This window comes from Trichechus manatus, unplaced genomic scaffold, assembly GCF_000243295.1.
Source record: "Trichechus manatus latirostris isolate Lorelei unplaced genomic scaffold, TriManLat1.0 scaffold00049, whole genome shotgun sequence".
NCBI classification, from domain to species: domain Eukaryota; kingdom Metazoa; phylum Chordata; class Mammalia; order Sirenia; family Trichechidae; genus Trichechus; species Trichechus manatus.
The window spans coordinates 7611550-7628949 of NW_004443985.1; the positions used below are offsets into that span (position 1 = coordinate 7611550).

Genomic DNA, 17400 nt, shown 5'->3' on the forward strand with positions numbered 1-17400 from the left:
TGGAGGGTGTCACCGGGCCGTGACAAAAAGTGCTTATATCATCACTAAAGAAGAAGGAGCCAAACAGGCCTAGGAGTTCTTTCAACTCTTTCGGAGTTGGTGAAAATGAACCGGAAGTTCAGCATTTTCCCCGAGTTTGTCCTTGAATGTTCTGGAAGCCAAGAAGGTTGTTTTTGTGTCTTTCATTTTTGAGGTAGCTGTTGAGTCTGCTCTGTATATACCATACACCAAAGATATTATAATGAAGGAAAAGTATGTATTTGGCCCTGCCTGCTTGTAAAATGAGTTTGAGGTAGCTGAGAATGGCTGTTAAAGCCGAATGAAGAGGCTAATCGTGCCGTACTGTTATGCACTCAAAGTGTGCCCTTTCTCTCGAGGCCCAGAAACATGGCTCAGAAGCTTCTGTGACAGAGCTGTTGGATGCCAGCCCAATGGTGATTCCTTCTCTCTTCTTGCCAGTAGAACCCTGATGAGTCCATGAGCCAGTTGTCCCAGGCCCAGGGATGGATTGTTGCTTCATCTGCATCCCTCATGGCTAATCTGTCCCCCTTTGCCTGGTGCTTACTGCATTAGTTTCTTCAGTCTGCCATAACAAATCACCAGAAACTGAGTGGTTTAAAACAACAGACATTTAATTCTCTCACAGTTCAGAACTCCAAAATCAAGTTGTCGGCAGGGCCCCATTCCCTCCGAAGGCTCTAGGGGAGAATCTGTTCCTTGCTTCTTCCAGCTTCTAGTGTCTCCAAGAGTTCCTGGGCCTGTGGCAACATCACTCCAGTCTTCTGCCTCCCTGGTGACATTGTGTTCTTTCTGTCTCAAATCTTTCTCTGTCTTTGTCTTGTAAGGACACTTGTTGTTGGATTTAGAGTACATCTGGATAATCAAGGATGATCTCCCCATTTCAGGATCCTTAATTACATCTGCAAAGACCTTTTTCAAATAAGGTAACATTCATAGGTTCTGGGGATTAGGATGTATACATATATTTGCAGGGCCGCCATCCAGCCTATTACAGTAACTCACCAGCCCCTTTTGCAACCAGGGCTGGTCACGAGACCCAGTTCTAACCAATGAGTCATTAGGGAAATTTGCTAGGGTCGGAAGGGAAAGATTTTTATCCCTGGTAAAAGGAGAGCACTACAGGATAATCCCCTTTGGTCTCTTTTCCTTTCTTCCAGTCTGGATATTGATATATGAGGATGGCACCTGGAGCTGTGGCAGCCATCTTGTCACCATGAGGAACTTGTGCCTGAGGGCCAAAGCCAGTATGCAGAGGGTAGCTGAGCATAAGGATGGGAAGAGCCACCACACCTTCTGGGCCCATCCAACTTTGGACTGCTATTAAATAATGAAAAGAGTCCTGAAGTTTAGGCCACTGTCAGTTGGCTTGCCTGTTTCCTTGCAGCTGAGAGCATTCCTAACTGATATACTATCTATATCATGATCCAGGATGTGATTAAATAAAGAAGAGGAACAAATGGGGTGTGACTTTCACCCTATTCCATATTACTGTATGGGACAATATTTTAGACCGTTTGGCCACGCTTTAGATGGGCATTGCATTGTTGGCTTTTGTCTAGAAAAGCTTTTCAGCTGTTCTTGTGTTAATTCTAAGCTTTAGGCAGAGAGGTGGTGGCAAGGACAGGCGTGTGGGAGGCAGGCAGGGCTCCCATTTCTTCTGGTCTAAGAGCACAATTAAGAGGTCGACGCAGTTGGTTTGAGCGTTGGTATAGGAACATGTTCCAGAAAATGTAGGCTTCTTTTTGTTTTAAACACAGTAGGAGGTTTAAGGATGGTTAGAATGTGAGGTTTTTAAAAGAACTGAAAAAGTCACTGGAATTGGAACTAGACTAATGGTATTCATGTTCTTCATGTTTGAGAATCATAAGATGTTTTGAACCATGACTTTGCACTTGCCATATGTCTATATTTGAACAAGTTGTGGGGGAAAAATGTGAAATTCTTCCAGGAAGAGCAAATAGCAATAACAAAAGAGAAGATGAAATGTTTCTCTGTGAAAGGGTAGGCGGTGCCACAGGAGTTAAGATTGAGGACAAAAGACTTGGAGAAAAAACAACACAGGGGATTATGCTAAAGTATATAAAACTCGACCATCACCATGCCTGGGTGCAAACAAACAACAAATCTTCATTGCATGTGTTCTGTGATGTAAAGCCTGATTCTGAATAATATTGTATAGAGCAAACCTCCAGCGCTTATTCTACTGTGTCGTCAGGAATGACCTGTCCCAGGTTCCCTTGCTCTGTTTCCAAGTAGGTTCAACCAGTGGGAGTGTCTTAGCTTCCTAGTGCTGCTAAAACAGAAATACCACACGTGGGTGGCTTTAAAGCCTGGAAATTTATTTACTCATAATTCCTGGAGGCTAAAAGTCCAAATCGGTCTCTGCCATGTTGATTCCTTGTAGGAGTCCTGGGTGTTCCTTAGTTTCTTGGTTTGTAGATGCTCCTCACATGGCATCTGTCTTCCCCAGGGCATATATACCAAAACCAAACCAAACCAGTTGAGTCGATTCTGACTCATGCTGACCCCCATGTGTGTAGAGTAGAACTGCACTCCATAGAGTTTTCAAGGCTGTGACCTCTGAAAGGCAGATCATCAGACCTTTCTTCCGAGGCACCTCTGGGTGGGTTTGAACTGCCAACCTTTTGGCTAGTTGAGCACGTAACTGTTGAGAGACCCTTTAGAGAAAAGCATTTGGTGTAGAGACCCTTCAGACAGCATTTTGTAGATGATTGTAAATACAGAGTTCTTTTGAGTGCTGACAGCGGGTGTCTGAGATTCCTCTGAGAAAAGGTTACAGTTGAAGACAGAAATGAAGGAAACACTCTCTGTTGGAAAAAGTACATAAAAAAGACTGAAGCGTGGGCCTTGGGGTTCACCCACAGTTGGGGATGGAGGATAAAGAGAGGACATTGATGAGATAAAGGATACACACTCAGATATAGAGGAGAGCTGGGATAGTTTACTATCCCAGAAGCTTAGAAAGGCGAGAGTGCTCAGATAGCATCAACAGCTGTGGAGAAGTCAAGAAGGGTGATTGGGAAAAGGCCTTCAGGTTTGTCCAGAGGAGGGTCAAGAGAAACGTATGTATCTGACCACCAGCACAGCCATTTCCTCATTTTCTCATTGCTCAGTTACTTCAGTCTGCCCTCTGCAAGGCACACCTCTCATCTGCTCTATGCCTCTTGAGGTCAAGTAACACACAGGCGAGTGGTGAAAACGGTCGTAACTTTGTTGCCGTTGTTGTTGTTAGTTACTTAGTCGTAGTTAGTTGTAGTTAGTCGGCTCTGGCTCGTAGTGACTCCACATACAACGGAATGAAATGTTGCCCAGTCCTGCGCTGTCCCCATGATTGTTGGAATGTTCGAGTCCATTTTTGTGGCCACTGTGTATTTGAGTTCAGAGCCCTGCTGGTGCAGTGGTTAAAGCGTTCGGCTGCTAACTGAAAGGTGAGTGGTTTGAATCCACCAGCCACTCCTTCGAAACCTTATGGGGCAGTTCTACTCTGTCTCATAGGGTCGCTATGAGTCAGACTTGATTTGAAGGCAATGGGGTTAGTGTATTTTGAGTGCCTTCCAACCTAGGGAACTCCGTCCAGCACTGTATTGGACATCATTCTGTTGTGACCCATAGTGTTTCCTTTGGCTAATACCAGCTTTTCTTTCTGGTATTATTCTGGAAGCTCTGCTCTCCACCGTGGGTGAACTATTGGTATTTGAGATACTGGTGGCAAAGCTTCCAGAAGCATAGCAATGTGCAAACCACCACAGTATAACAGACAGATGAGTGGTGAATGAAAACTACCAATGTTAGCAATATACGGTCAGCAAAGAACCTGTCTGCTGCCTCTAACACGAGTCCTGGTGGTGCAGTGGTAAAGGAGCTTGGCTGCTAACCAAAAGGTCGGCAGTTTGAATCCACCAGCCGCTCCTTGGAGACCCTGTGGGGCGGTTCTGCTCTGTACTATAGGATCACTGAGTTGCAATCAACTCGACAGCAATGAGTTTTGGTTTGGCTGTCCCTAACAGAGGTTTGAGAGCTCTGAAAAAGAGTCAGCTTGCCTCCCACTTCTTTCTCTCTGGGGCACGCAGAGCAGTAGAGAATTTCAGCCTTGAACCCGTAGTGATTGCTTTTGCCTTTTTTTTCTTTTTCATTTGTGCTGCCTGGGACTCATGCTTTGCAGCTCCTTGGGGTGAAGTCTGAGCTAGAACTGCTTCCTATGGAGTTCTGCTCTGTATGTTATAAACAGTGGTTTAAGAATAATATAATTAATCCATTAGTTTAATTTTCTTATAACAAACTAACATAATTGCATATAAGAAAATTGGGAAAAGAGAAGAACACCGTGGCCTTGCCACTCTAAAGCAAGCAGTGTTAACATTTGGGGATAGTTTGCTCAAATTTTTTTTTTCCTCTTGTGTTGGTGGATTTACTTCCTATTTTAATAAGAGTTTTTGAATCATTGTTTTGAATGTCTCCCAGTTTTTATCCAGTAATCCTGGATATATAGTTCTGCTCACATTAAGGGGAAATAAGACCAGCCTTTTATTTATTTTTATTTTATTGTTGTACTTTAAGTGGAAGTTTACAATTCCAGTTAGTCCCTCATACAAAAATTTATACATACATTGTTCTGTGACCCTAATTGCTCTCCCTATACTGTAACAGTACACTCCTCCTTTCCACCCTGGATTTCCGGTGTCCATTCAGCCAGCTCCTGACCCTCTCTGCCTTCTCATCTCACCTCTGAACAGGAGCTGCCCATTTAGTCTCATGTATCTGGTTGAGCTAAGAGGCACATTCCTCACGAGTATTGTTTTATGTCCCATGGTGCAGTCTAATCCCTGTCTAAAGAGTTGGCCTTGGGAATTGTTTTAGTTCTGGGTTGACAGAGAGTGCTGGGGCCATGCTTTCCAGGGTTCCTACAGTCTCAGTCAGACCATTAAGTCTGGTCTTTTTTTACTAGAATTTGAGTTCTGCACCCCACTTTTCTCCTGTTCCATCAGGGACTCTCTGTTGTGTTCCCTGTGAGGACCTAAGACCAGCCTTTTAATAAAATATTTTATTGTGTTCCAGATACATTGTGTAAACATCCAACCTGCTATAAAGAAAAGGCCTCTCAGGATGGGAGAGGCAGACAGGTCGTGCTACACTGTCCATGTGAGATTACCTGATCCATAACGGGTTAATCTTACTCCTCACCCCTTGTGTCGTGAAATAACTCAGGCAGAGGCAGCTCACTTGATTTCTGGCAGCTCCCACCTGGAACCCACACATTTTGTCTCCTCTGAAGCACTTCTTTGCATTATATATATTGATTTTGGGTGCAATCCCACAGATAATACACCGAACCTTTTATGCTTCATAGAGGGTGATTGGTGCTTTGTTACAAGAACCCTAGCTCAGCATCTTCTACGTACAGTGTAAAATAAAAGCCAGAATATCATCTGTCTTATCACAACTGCTCATGGGGAAGAACTATCCTTTCCTGCCGTGCCCCTCAGCAGACCTTAGTTCCATAAACCCAGAGCCAAGCGTCCATGTCCATTGCCTTACCTACCCTCTGTCTGCTTAGAGCGTCCATGCTCCTGGCGTCCACGTCCATGCCTTACCTACCCTCTGTCTGCTTAGAGCTCCCCGCTCCTGGCGTCCATGTCCATTGCCTTACCTACCCTCTGTCTGCTTAGAGCGTCCATGTCCATTGCCTTACCTACTGTCTGTCTGCTTAGAGCTCCCCGCTCCTGGTGTCCATGTCCATTGCCTTACCTACCCTCTGTCTGCTTAGAGCGTCCATGTCCATTGCCTTACCTACTGTCTGTCTGCTTAGAGCGTCCACGCTTCTGGCGTCCATGTCCATTGCCTTATCTACCGTCTGTCTGCTTACAGCATCCACGCTCCTGGCTGCCTTGTTTGTTTGGTTCAGAGTAGGGCCTCCAGTGACTGTGGAGCCATTAATGTCCACCTCCCACAGGTATGTTCTAGCCACTGGATATGTGCCCTGGAGATACCCTATCATGATCTACATACAGTGTCTAGACTGGGCCCTGGTCTGGAAATTTGTCTCTCTATTTCTCGGTATAGTCCTTGATAGACTTGAGCAAATGAATATTGGAGTCATGCCAACGGGGTTGTCTGCCTTTAGAAAGTAAATGTGGGTAAGAGAGGAAGGAAGGAGGACCAACCAGTGTCAGGGATGACAGATCAAAGCACACCTAACATTTTGGTGCTCTCCACACCTCTTCTTGCCCCAGCATCCTGTGCAACAATGCATACCTATTGTATTAGGTAGCTTCTTCCAGAAAGCAGAGTCTGGGATGAAGTCTTGGAGGCAGGCAAGTGGAGTTAGGGAGGCTGGGAAGGGTAAAAGGCAGTCAGAAGTGTGTTGTTGGTGCAGGTCACTGCTGTGGGCAGTCAGAGGTGTGTTGTTGGTGCAGGTCACCGCCGTGGGCAGTTAGAGCTGAAGCCCACTGGTCACTCTCTTAGGTTCCAGGTAGAATGTGCATCAGCATTGTCTACCCCAGCCATGGAAGATGGCTTTATTTACCCACTGGCTCCCATCACCCACTGGTCAAGGGTTGCTCCGTGGGATGTTCACTCTCTCGTACTTCTAGGTTTGCACGTGCACCTGGCTGAGCTGTACCCACTGACTTTCCAAACTGACTTCCATAGAATAGTCCCAGGTCAGAAGGTAGGAGGTTAAACAGTGCAGCCAGGGCCTGGCACTAACATCTCTGCACTGTTGGTTACCTCAGCAACCGCTGGAGTTAAACAGTGGTCCGAAAGAGTGTAAGGCAGGACACAGAGGTATACAGGTGGTGTAGTTTGTGTTCCTCCATCTCTCTTTCGGTTACCACTCGAAGCGTTCTTTATTTCTCAAGGCTTCAGGGATGTCCAGAATTGATAGTACCTTATCACGGATAGCTTTCTCATCCTGACACCATGTGGTGATCATGCATTTGTCTTAGTCCTTAACCTCCTTTTTCTCTTACTCCGGTGGATGGAGTTCGGTCAAGTGATCCTTTAGACCCAAAGCCACGAAGTCTGTTAAAGCTGTAGGAATCCAATCAGATTTTAACACAAGAGCAAAGCCCTTTTAAAAAAATAAGTAATTTAGACTCTCCAACAGGTAAAAAGTAGAGGCTCGGGAGACAGGGAGAAGTGTGGGAGCATCCTTCAAGTACTCTCATGCAGAGAGTGATAAGAGCTTAATTTTCTCCTTTGTGTGCTCTAGAGTCTGTTGTGACAGTGATAGACTGGCTCAGAAACAGGTGAGTCATAGCGGGAGCTGTTGTGTTTCTGTAAAGCCCAACAACTTTGCCTCTTCATTGCCCTTGGGGGTCAGGCTGTCTTCCTCCCTGTCCCCAGTGTATTGACACAGACCTGCCTTGCCCAGGTATTGCCACGGGCTCCTTGCTGAGCTAGTATGTGTACTGTGAGCAAAGTGGAGAATGCTTTCTTGCAGCTTGATGTTGGAGAACAGGCCACACCAGGACTCTATCACCCTACAGCTGGCTGGGATGGTCTGGAAGTCTTCTTAACCAAGGACATTTGGAAACATCATCCCTCAATTGAAACCAGTTGGCTAGAGCAATTGTTTTCAAACAGTAGCAGATTGAATGGTTGCCCCCCAGAAGATACGTCCACTGGAACCTGGGAATGTGACCTTATTTGGAGAAAGAGTCTTCGCAAATATAATGACAGATCTTGAACTGAGATCAGCTTGGATTAGGGTGGGTCCGAAACTCAGTGACGCATGTCCTTATAAAAGAAGGGCGAAGACACAGAGGGGAAGGCCATATGAAGATGGAGGCAGAGATTGGAGTTCAGTTGCTCCAACCAAAGAATACCTGGAGCCTTCAGAAGTGGGACAAGGCAAGGAAAAATTCTCCCCAAGAGCCTTTCGAGGGAGCATGGCCCTGCTGACTTCTGGCCGCCAGCACTGTGAAAGAATAGACTACTACTGTTTTCAGCCACCAAGATTGTGGTGGTTGGTTACACCAGCCCTAGGAAATTAATACACAAACCTTAAATTGAGCATGTATGCTTTTTACCTCAAAGCACCCACCAGGCTTTCGATGTAGTTCCAAGGCCCTGTCATCGATCCTGGGTTTCCTGGTAGAGAGTCTGCATTCTGCAGTGTCTCCCTTGTATACGGCACACCTATAACGCGCCATCTATAGTTTTCAGTTGTGGTTTATTTAAAGTGCAGGGCAAACTGACGACAGGATCCTTGTGGATTTTTACAGGTGCTTTCTAGGCTTTTGTAGGAGTCACTGGGTGGGGCAAATGGTTAATGTGCTCGGCTGCGAACCAAAAAGTTGGAGGTTCGAGTCCATGGAGGGGCACCTCAAGAGAAAGACCTGGCAGTCTACTTCTGAAAAATGAGCCTCTGAAAACCCTGTGGAGCACAGCGCTACTCTGACACACGTGGGGACGCCATGAGTCGGAACTGGTGCGTCTTTTATAGATGTCGTGCCCACGCCTAATTCAATCATGATTTGTACCAGCGCACTTTTTATTGACGCTTTTCAAATCATACCATCTACTTTCGTAAAGATAACTATTTTTCATGTTTATGCTTCAAAGTTTATTTCATACTTTTATACTCTATCAGTTTATGATTTAATTAAAAGCCCGCTGCCACAAGTCGATTCCGACACACGGTGACCCTATAGGACAGAGAAGAACTGCCCATTGGGTTTCCAAGGTTGTAAATCTTTACAGAAGCAGACTGCCACATCTTTCTTCCGTAGAGCAGCTGGTGGGTTCAAACTGCAGACCTTTTGGTTAGCAGCTGAATGCTATAACCACTGTACCACCTGGGCTCTTCAAACCCACGCCGCTGAGTCCATTCTAACTCAGAGTACGCTGGCATAAGCAGAGTTGGCACTTTGTAAGCACACAGCTCAGCTGGTGGGGGCAGATGTGTGCAGGCAGAACTGGAGAGGGGCCACAGCCACGAGCAGACGGCATCCTGGGCGCATCAGTCAGTGGGTCTTGTGGAAGGAGTGGAGGAAAACCTAACTAGGTGGTTGGATTGAGGACATGAGAGCATCTGCTATAGTTTTTCCACCTTTGCTGCATGAGAACCTGAGGCTCGGCCACACCAGTAAACTGCTCTGCACCTCTTCTGGATTGCTGCTGATGGCCCAGCCACACTCTTTCTGCACGGAAATTGTGCTAACGGTTGAGCACTCGACTACTAGCTGGAAGGTTGGTGGTTCAAACCTACCCAGAGGTGCCTCGGAAGACAGGCCTGGCGATCAACTTCTGAAAGATTGCAGCCTTGAAAACCCTGTGGAGCGTTCTAGGCTGTTACATTGGGGGGCGAGGGGGATGGCAACTTAACAACAGCAAGTCTACAGGCTTTCTGGCTTTGCCAGATATTCACTTTGTGTGCCAGGTTCTGCGAATTTCAGCAACTGGAATGACAGGCGCTTAGTTCTTAGTTCTAGCTTATTCTTCTAGTGATTCCCTGTCTTAAGTTCTTTGGTGAAAGTCAAGAGTGAATCAGGTTCTTTCCTTTGTGATTCAGAAATTAGTAGAAAGCAAAAAAAAAAAAAAGAAGTGTTGGTTCTATGTACTTGTCAAGTCTGGTATCTAGGTTCAGGATTTTTAAAAATCTGAGATGCAATCTAATCTCCTTTGTGTTTAGAAAAACACATCCAGTTTGGGACAGCATTAGCCTGTGAACCCTATGGTCTGTCCTTTCTTTGGCAAGAAGCGCCTTAGGAAGAATTAGGGAGGGGTTAAACGTATGTGCGTCATGTACCTATGTATGTGTTCCATACATATAAAAATGCTATAGAAAAAGAGGAAAGAAAGCAAATATCAATAGCTCTTAAGGTACTGATCCAACACAGTGTTTTCTGGAAAATTCGTTACTTGATGTCACTGTCACATAGCCCACCCTGTCGTGGGTCCGTAAGGTGCTGCCTCCCTGGACCCCCTGAGTTATTAGCAAATCTTGCATTTCTCTCTGAGCCTTATTGATGATACCGTGCTTTGAACGGTAATTAGTGGGATTTATTCCGCAGATCCTGAAGAATTCTGCACACAGCTCAGGCATGTTGACAATGACGTGGTTTGATTTTTTTTTTTTTTAGCGTGAAACATTTTGGAAAGCGGGCAGGAGTGTCCTTTTGAGCCTGGTACCTTTGTGCTGGCGTGTTTGAGAAGGAGATAATGGTCTCCCTCAGGTAGGTAGGAGCACCTCTGTCAGATGAGCTATTGATTTCAAGAAAATCAAATTTGCTTCTTGCAATTGTATTGGCCTCTTCATCCCCACAGCTGGGTCGACTCGCTGTTAGGTGACAGAAGTTTAAGCGTAAAAGTGGGACCTCTCCTGTCTCCCTTTCTTCCTTCATGTTACGGAGTGATCATTTATAGAATTCCTGGGTGCGCATTTGCGTTTCGTTCTGTGATTCGTTTTCTGGCGTAAGATACCTTCAGGGTGGATGAGCGTGAGACGTGAGAAGAAATAGAGAAGGGAATAAATCATGAAATGCCCATCTTCAGGGCAGCAGTAATGCGATTTTACCAGGAAAATGATCCAATAGGGATGATGCACGCCATGTAGACATATGCCAGTTGTATGCAAGTAGCAATTTAACACCTGAATGTGGCCCTGAGGAGAAAGCTTATTGGAGCCTGTTGTTCTAATGGGCTCATCATTTCTGCATGTCTGTAATTGGCCCCGGAGCCCTGGTGGCACAGTGGTTAAGAGCTACGGCTGCAAACCAAAAGGTCGGCAGTTGGAATCCACCAGCTGCTCCTGGGGAACCCAGTGGGGCAGTTCTACTCTGTCCTGTAGCATTGCTATGAGTGGACTCGACTGGACGCCAATGGGTCTTGGCCATAGGTGATAGTGGGGAGCTCTGGTTGTCTGTCATTTCTAATTCAGGAACTCATCTCTCCCGTCTGCTACCTCTCTGATCCCAACTCCTATTGCTGTCTGCCATGCTCGTTTCACCCCAGCCACGCTGCCTCCTTGCTCAAGCACACCGGCGGACCTCTACCCCAGGGCCTTGGCACCTGCTGAGTTTCCACTTGGAATGTTCTTCTCCAGATACCTGCCTGGCTCCTTGCTTTGCTTCATCCAGGTTTTTAATCAAATGTCACCTTCTCGAGAGGCCGTTCCCTGGTCACCTGTCTGATATTGGAAACCCCACCTACCTCTCCCCGTCTCTGCTTTGTATTTTATTATCTAAAACACTGTACATTTTACTTCCTTTTAAAAAGATTCTCGATCTCTTTGCCTCACCAGAATGCCTTTTCCACGAGGGCAGGGATATTGGTCTGTTCTGCTCAATGTCGTATCTTTATTGCCTAGAGTGACGCCTGGCATATAGTAACCAAAAAACAAGTTGCCGTTGAGTCAATTCCAACTCATGGTGACCCCATGTGTGTTAGAGTAGAACTGTGCTCCATAGGGTTTTCAGTGGCTGATTTTTCAGAAGTAGATTGCGAGGCCTTTCTTTTAAGGTGCCTCTGGGTGGACTCAAACCTCCAAGCTTTCAGGTAGCAGCTGAGCACTTAACCGTTTGCACCACCCAGGGACTCCTGGCACACAGTTGTTGTTGTTAGGTGCTGTCGAGTCGGTTCCAATCACAGCGACCCCGTGTACAACAGAACGAAACACTGCCCGGTCCCGCACCAGCCTCACAATCATTGTTATGCTTGAGCCCATCATTGCAGCCACTGTGTCAGTCCATCTCGTTGAGGATTTTCCTCTACTTTACCAAGCATAGTGTCCTTCTCCAGGGAATGGTCCCCCCTGATAACATGTTCAAAGTATTGGAGATGGAGTCTCGCTATCCTCGCTGCTAAGGAGCATTCTGGCTGTACTTCCAAGACAGATGTGTTCATTCTTATGGCAGTCTATGGTGTATTCAGTGTTCTTTGCCAACACCATAAGTCAAAGGCATCAGTTCTTCGACCTTCCTTATTCATTGTCCAGCTTTTGCATGCATGTGAGGTGTCTGCAAACACCATGGCTTGGTCAGGTACGTCTTTAGTCCTCAAGGTGACATCTTTGCTTTTCAGCACTTTAAGAGGTCTTTTGCAGCAGATTTGCCCAATGCAACGTGTCCTTTGATTTCTTGGCTTCCGTAGGCGTTGATAGTGGATCCAAGTAAAATGAAATCCTTGGCAACTTCAGTCTTTTCTCTGTTTATCAGGATGTTGCTCATTGATCTGGTTGTGAGAATTTTTGTTTTCTTTACGTTGAGATGTAATCCATACTGAAGGCTGTGGTCTTTAAACTTCATCAGTAAGTGTTTCAAGTCCTCCTCGCTTTTGGCAAGCAAGTTGTGTCACCTGCATATCGCAGGCTGTTAACGAGTCTTCCTCCAGTCCTGTTGCTGCGTTCTTCACGTTGTCCACCTTCTTGGATTAATTGCTCAGCGTACAGATTGGGTAAGTCTAGTGAAAGGATACAACCTTGATGCACAGTAGATGCTCAATAAATACTTGATGCACCAGGTTGCTTTTTGGACATTTAGTGTTTGCGTTTAATCAAGTGTGGGCGGTGGCTGTTTTCTAGGCCTGTCTGCCTTCTAGAAGGAGCAGAGAGCAATGAGTCAGCGTTGATACTTTTTAAATTAGGTCGTCAGGGAAAAGACAGAGGTTTAACTGACCAGTGATTAAGATGGAGGTTGGGTGGGATTCATTGCTCTCCTAAGCATTTACCACGTTCACAGCATTTGCAAGGTATGAGGCTCTGTATCAGGTTACAGAGGACAAAGTGGCCAGTTAGACACAGTCCCTGTCCTGGGGAGGTCACAGTCTGGGAGAGGCAGTGAGACCTGAAGATAGATGACTTGTGGATAAAACACAGTAAGTGCTATGAGTGGCGTGAACTACCTTTTATCCTTGACGTCTGTAGATACACTGTTCATCAAATATTGCCCCTCTTCTCCTGGGTAATTGACTAAAAGCCACTTTGAAAAATTTAAAGTATTAGCTCTAGGTATTTCAGCTCTAATGAGCTTATTGTTTAAGTACCTGAAAATTGGCATGCTCTACAGGGCTTTGATACTGAAAAGTATTTTCTTTTCCAAAATGCTAACCAAGCTGCCAGTTCTGTAAAGAGGTGTAGAGGGCATTGGTGGTTCAGTGGTAGAATTCTTGCTTCCTATGCGGGAGACCCAGGTTCGATTCTTGGCCAATACACCTCATGCACAGCCACCACCCATCTGTCAGTGGAGGTTTTCTGCTGCTGTGATGCTGAACAGGTTTCAGGGGAGCTTCCAGACTAAGAGAGACAAGGAAGAAAGGCCTGACAGTCTATTTCCGAAAATCAGCCAGTGCAAACCTTCTGGATCACAGTGGCCTGATCTGCAACTGGTCATAGGGATGGTGCAGGACTGGGCAGCATTTCTTTCTGCTGTGCATGGGGTCGCGGTGAGTTGGGGGCCAGCTCCACTGCAGCTAACAGCGATAGCAGTAAAGAGTTGTGCTGACTTTTTGGACTTCACTGGAAGCGAGTTGAGTGAATCATGTCCAGCAATGCAGTGTGGTATAAGGGCTAAGAGCGTGGACTGGGCAGCCAGCTTGTATAGATCTGAGTCCCAGCTTCATTATTTACTGTCTATGTGACTGGGGAAAGGTACTGAATCTCTCTGTGCCTCAGTTCCTTCATCTGTGAAACGGAAATCATAGTGTTTTCCTTATAGGGTTATTAAGAGGTTGAAATGACTTAAGGCATACACGTAATACTTACACAGACCATGGTACAGTGTTACATAAGGGTTAGCAATTGTAATACCATCATTATTGGATCATGGCAGACTCATTATTTCAAACAAAGCCCACTCTAATTTAAAGATTTTTTAACATCTTTCAATTTTTTTTCCTTTTATCCCTATTCCCATTCCCCTTCTCTCTGTTAGCATCAGTTCCTTGGCTATGTGTAGATCTTTGCTTTGTTTATGCAGGTGTTTTACATTCACTGAAACGGTATGTCCTGTACATCTTGTCCTTTTTTTCTTTTCTAACTCAGTGCTGTGTTTTAAGTTGTACTTGTTGCTATACGTAAGTCATTGCTTCTAACTGATGCGTGTATAATGTCGTATCTGCTTCCTACATTTTCCTTACATGAACTCAGTGATGGACGCCTGTGTTGCCTCAAACTCCCCGCCCTCATAAACAGGGCTATAATCAACATTCTTGTATGCTCCTCTTCACGTAGTAGACTTGCTCTATCATTAGAGGATATGCATATTTATTTTCACTAAATTCTGTCTTGCTGCCAAAATGGCTGCAGCAGTGCAGGAAGCTCCAGTTTCTCAATATCCTTGCCACTATCTTGTGCTATTTGCCGTCTTCATTTTGGCAAATCTGGTGGGTATAAGGTAGACTCTTCTAGTTGTTTTAATTTGTATTTCTCTGATTACCTTCATATACTCGTTAGCCATGCGTGTTTCCCCTTCTGTGTATGCCAAAAAAAAAAACCAAACCCATTGCCATCCAGTTGATTCCGACTCGTAGCAGCCCTATAGGACAGAGTGGAGCTGCCCCATAGGGTTTCCAAGGAGCGGCTGGTGGATTTGAACTGCCGACCTTTTGGTTAGCAGCCAAACGTTTAACCACTGTGCCACCAGGGCCCACTTCTGTGTATAGCCTATTCTTGTTCTTTGCCTATTTTTTTCTAGGGTTTTCTGACTTTTTATTTGTAGAAGCTCTTTTTATATTCTAAATATTAATCTGTCTTCTCCCAGTCTCCACACATCTGTTGATGTTGTCTAAAGTATCCTTATGGCATATAAATCCTTAACTTATGCAGTGAAGACAGACCCATCAAATTTTTGCCTTATGGTTTGTTCTTTCGGTCTTGTTTAAGAAACTTTTTTACATGTGGAGTACATAAGTATTCCCTTTTATTAGCTTTATAATTTTACTTTGTCCATCATGTCTTCTCCTTTGTCTATGCTGTGAAGTAGTGAACCTGTTATATTTTTGGTTTTTCCCAGTATCACATATTTTTTCCACTGTTACAGTATTGCCTCTGCCGTATACCAAGTTCTCATATGTAAATAGTTATGTCTTTATGCTCTTTTCTAGTATTTTAGTGTAATTGCTTTTTCTGCATGAATAACCATATTAATTTTTTTATCATCATGCCTTTGTTAATATCTGGTGGGGTGAGATCTTTTGCTTTGCTCTCTTTTCTCAAAATTAAATTGGCCCTTCATGAATGTTTATTTGTCCACTTATATATTACAATAAATTTGTTGAGTTTTTCACTGGAATTTTTATTAGAATTCCATTGAACTTATAAAATTTAGGGAGAAGTGACATCTTTATAAATTAATTTGTCCCATCTGTGAACCTGGTACACCCATTGCCATTGAGATGATTCTGACTCATAGCAACCCTATAGGACACAGTAGAACTACCCCACTGAGTTTCCAAGGCTGTAATCTTTATGGGAGCAGATTGCCACATCTTTCTCCCTTGGAGTGGCTGGTGGGTTTAACTGCCAACCTTTTGGTTAGCAGCCAAGTACTTTAACCACTGTACCACCAGCGCTCTTTGAACTTGGTATATATATCTTCATTTTCTCAGTTCTTCATTAATTTCTTTCCATAGAGTTTAAAAATTTTCTCCATGAAGATATGATGCATTTCTTACTGGGTTAATACCTATATGGTTTATTGATATTGTGAATGATGTCTTTTTTTCTATTTAAGTTTCTCGTTGGTTATTGCTGGTAGAGAGGAATACTATTGATTTTTCTAAGTTTGTTTTATATCTGACAGCTTTGCTAAACTCAGTTTTCTTTCCTTTTATTATAAAACAATCACTTGGGTATAGTTAATAGCAGTTTTGTTTCTTCCCTTCCTGTTCTTCTACCTCTTTTTTTTCTTGTCCTATTGCGTTGGCTAGTGCTGCCAGTACTGTGTTAAACAGCAATGATAGTGGCCATCCTTATTTCTAATACTGAAGGGAAGGTGACTAACATTTCTACATTAAGTAGACGGTTGCTGTCATGGATTAAATTGTGTCCCCCCAAAAAATGTGTGTAGCAACTTGGCTAGGTCACGATTCCCAGTATTGTATGATTGTGTTATCTGATGTGATGTCCTTATGTGTTGTAAATTCTATCACTGTGATGAGGTTATACTGATCAGGTTGACAAGATCAGTGTCTTAATGCTATATCTTAATGCTTGAGATATAAAAGAGAGAAGCGAGCAGAGACGCATGGGAACCTCATACCACCAAGAAAGCAGTGCCGGGAGCAGAGTGTGTCCTTTGGACCTGAGGTTCCTGCACAGAGAAGCTCCCAGATCAAAGGAAGACTGATGACATGGACTTTGCTCCAGAGCCGATGGAGAAAGGGTTCCCCTGGAGCTGATGCCCTGAATTTGGACTTGTAGCTTACTGGACTGTGAGAGAATAAATTTCTCTTTGTAAAGCCATCCACTTGTGGTATTTCTGTTGGAGCAGCACTAGATGACTGAGACAGATTGCCCAAGGTTTTTAGTATGTAGCCTAATAACAGAAACTTCTTTCTATTCTTTGTTTTCAACACTTTTTTAAAAAAGTGGCACTTCGACAATTAAAAAGTCTCTGTGTCATGTTACCTACAAACAACATATAAAATAAAATTCTCTGAGGATCTGAAATTTTAAGAGTGCAGTACACAAGTACTACTTTCAAAGGAGGATTGTGTGCATATTTTATGATGATAGGGGATTAGGCTGAAGTTTTGGGTAAGAGGAAAGGTATGACGAATATCATCTTTTCTCCTTTCTTGCAAATATTCGAACGTCCACCACATCTCATTGTAGATAACTAGGCCCTCATTTAATTGAGAATGGAGTTGCTGAGTCTTGAATGAGGTTTGTAATTTGGGCCCTACTTTTTCATGATTCATTTTCCTTTTGGGGGATGTAGTTTTTAGATCTATAAAACGAGAAGGCTAGGCTAGAATCATGTCCGAGGTTTCTTCCAGTTCTAAAATTCCATAGTTCCATGGCATGAGAAATGGAGGAAATGGGGGTTGGTCAGCAGAAAGAGAAACTGCTTTTTCATGCTTTCAGAATAAAGCATCCAAAAGGAATCTTGGTGCTCAGAATTGCCAGATCTTAAGCAAAGGGTATTGGATAGAAGATGCAAAGACTGAGAAGGTGACAGGTGGATGTGTGGAGGGTTTTGAAGTCACACTTGACCACTTTGGGTGGGTGTGAAAGATGACAAGAGCTTGGGGAAGCAGAGAAGAAAGGGTGGTGTGTGATAAGAGGGCCAAGTGCATAAGACCAATGGTTTCAGCAGCGTTGGGGCCTTCAAGCTTGACCCGGATAGAGAGGCTGGGCAGAAACACAGGTTAGGGATGCTGGAGTGTTTGGATTGACTTTCAAAGAGTCCACGGGAT

At 44.4% G+C, this 17400-nt stretch overlaps 1 protein-coding gene and 1 non-coding gene across 2 annotated transcripts in view; both read left to right on the plus strand.

Annotated features, from left to right (window-relative positions):
- Positions 1 to 17400, plus strand: part of OSBPL10 (oxysterol binding protein like 10) — a 323121-nt gene that overhangs the window by 151140 nt on the left and 154581 nt on the right. The window lies entirely within an intron of this gene.
- Positions 13124 to 13194, plus strand: TRNAR-CCU (transfer RNA arginine (anticodon CCU)). The gene has a single exon. It is a non-coding gene; the product is annotated as a tRNA-Arg (tRNA).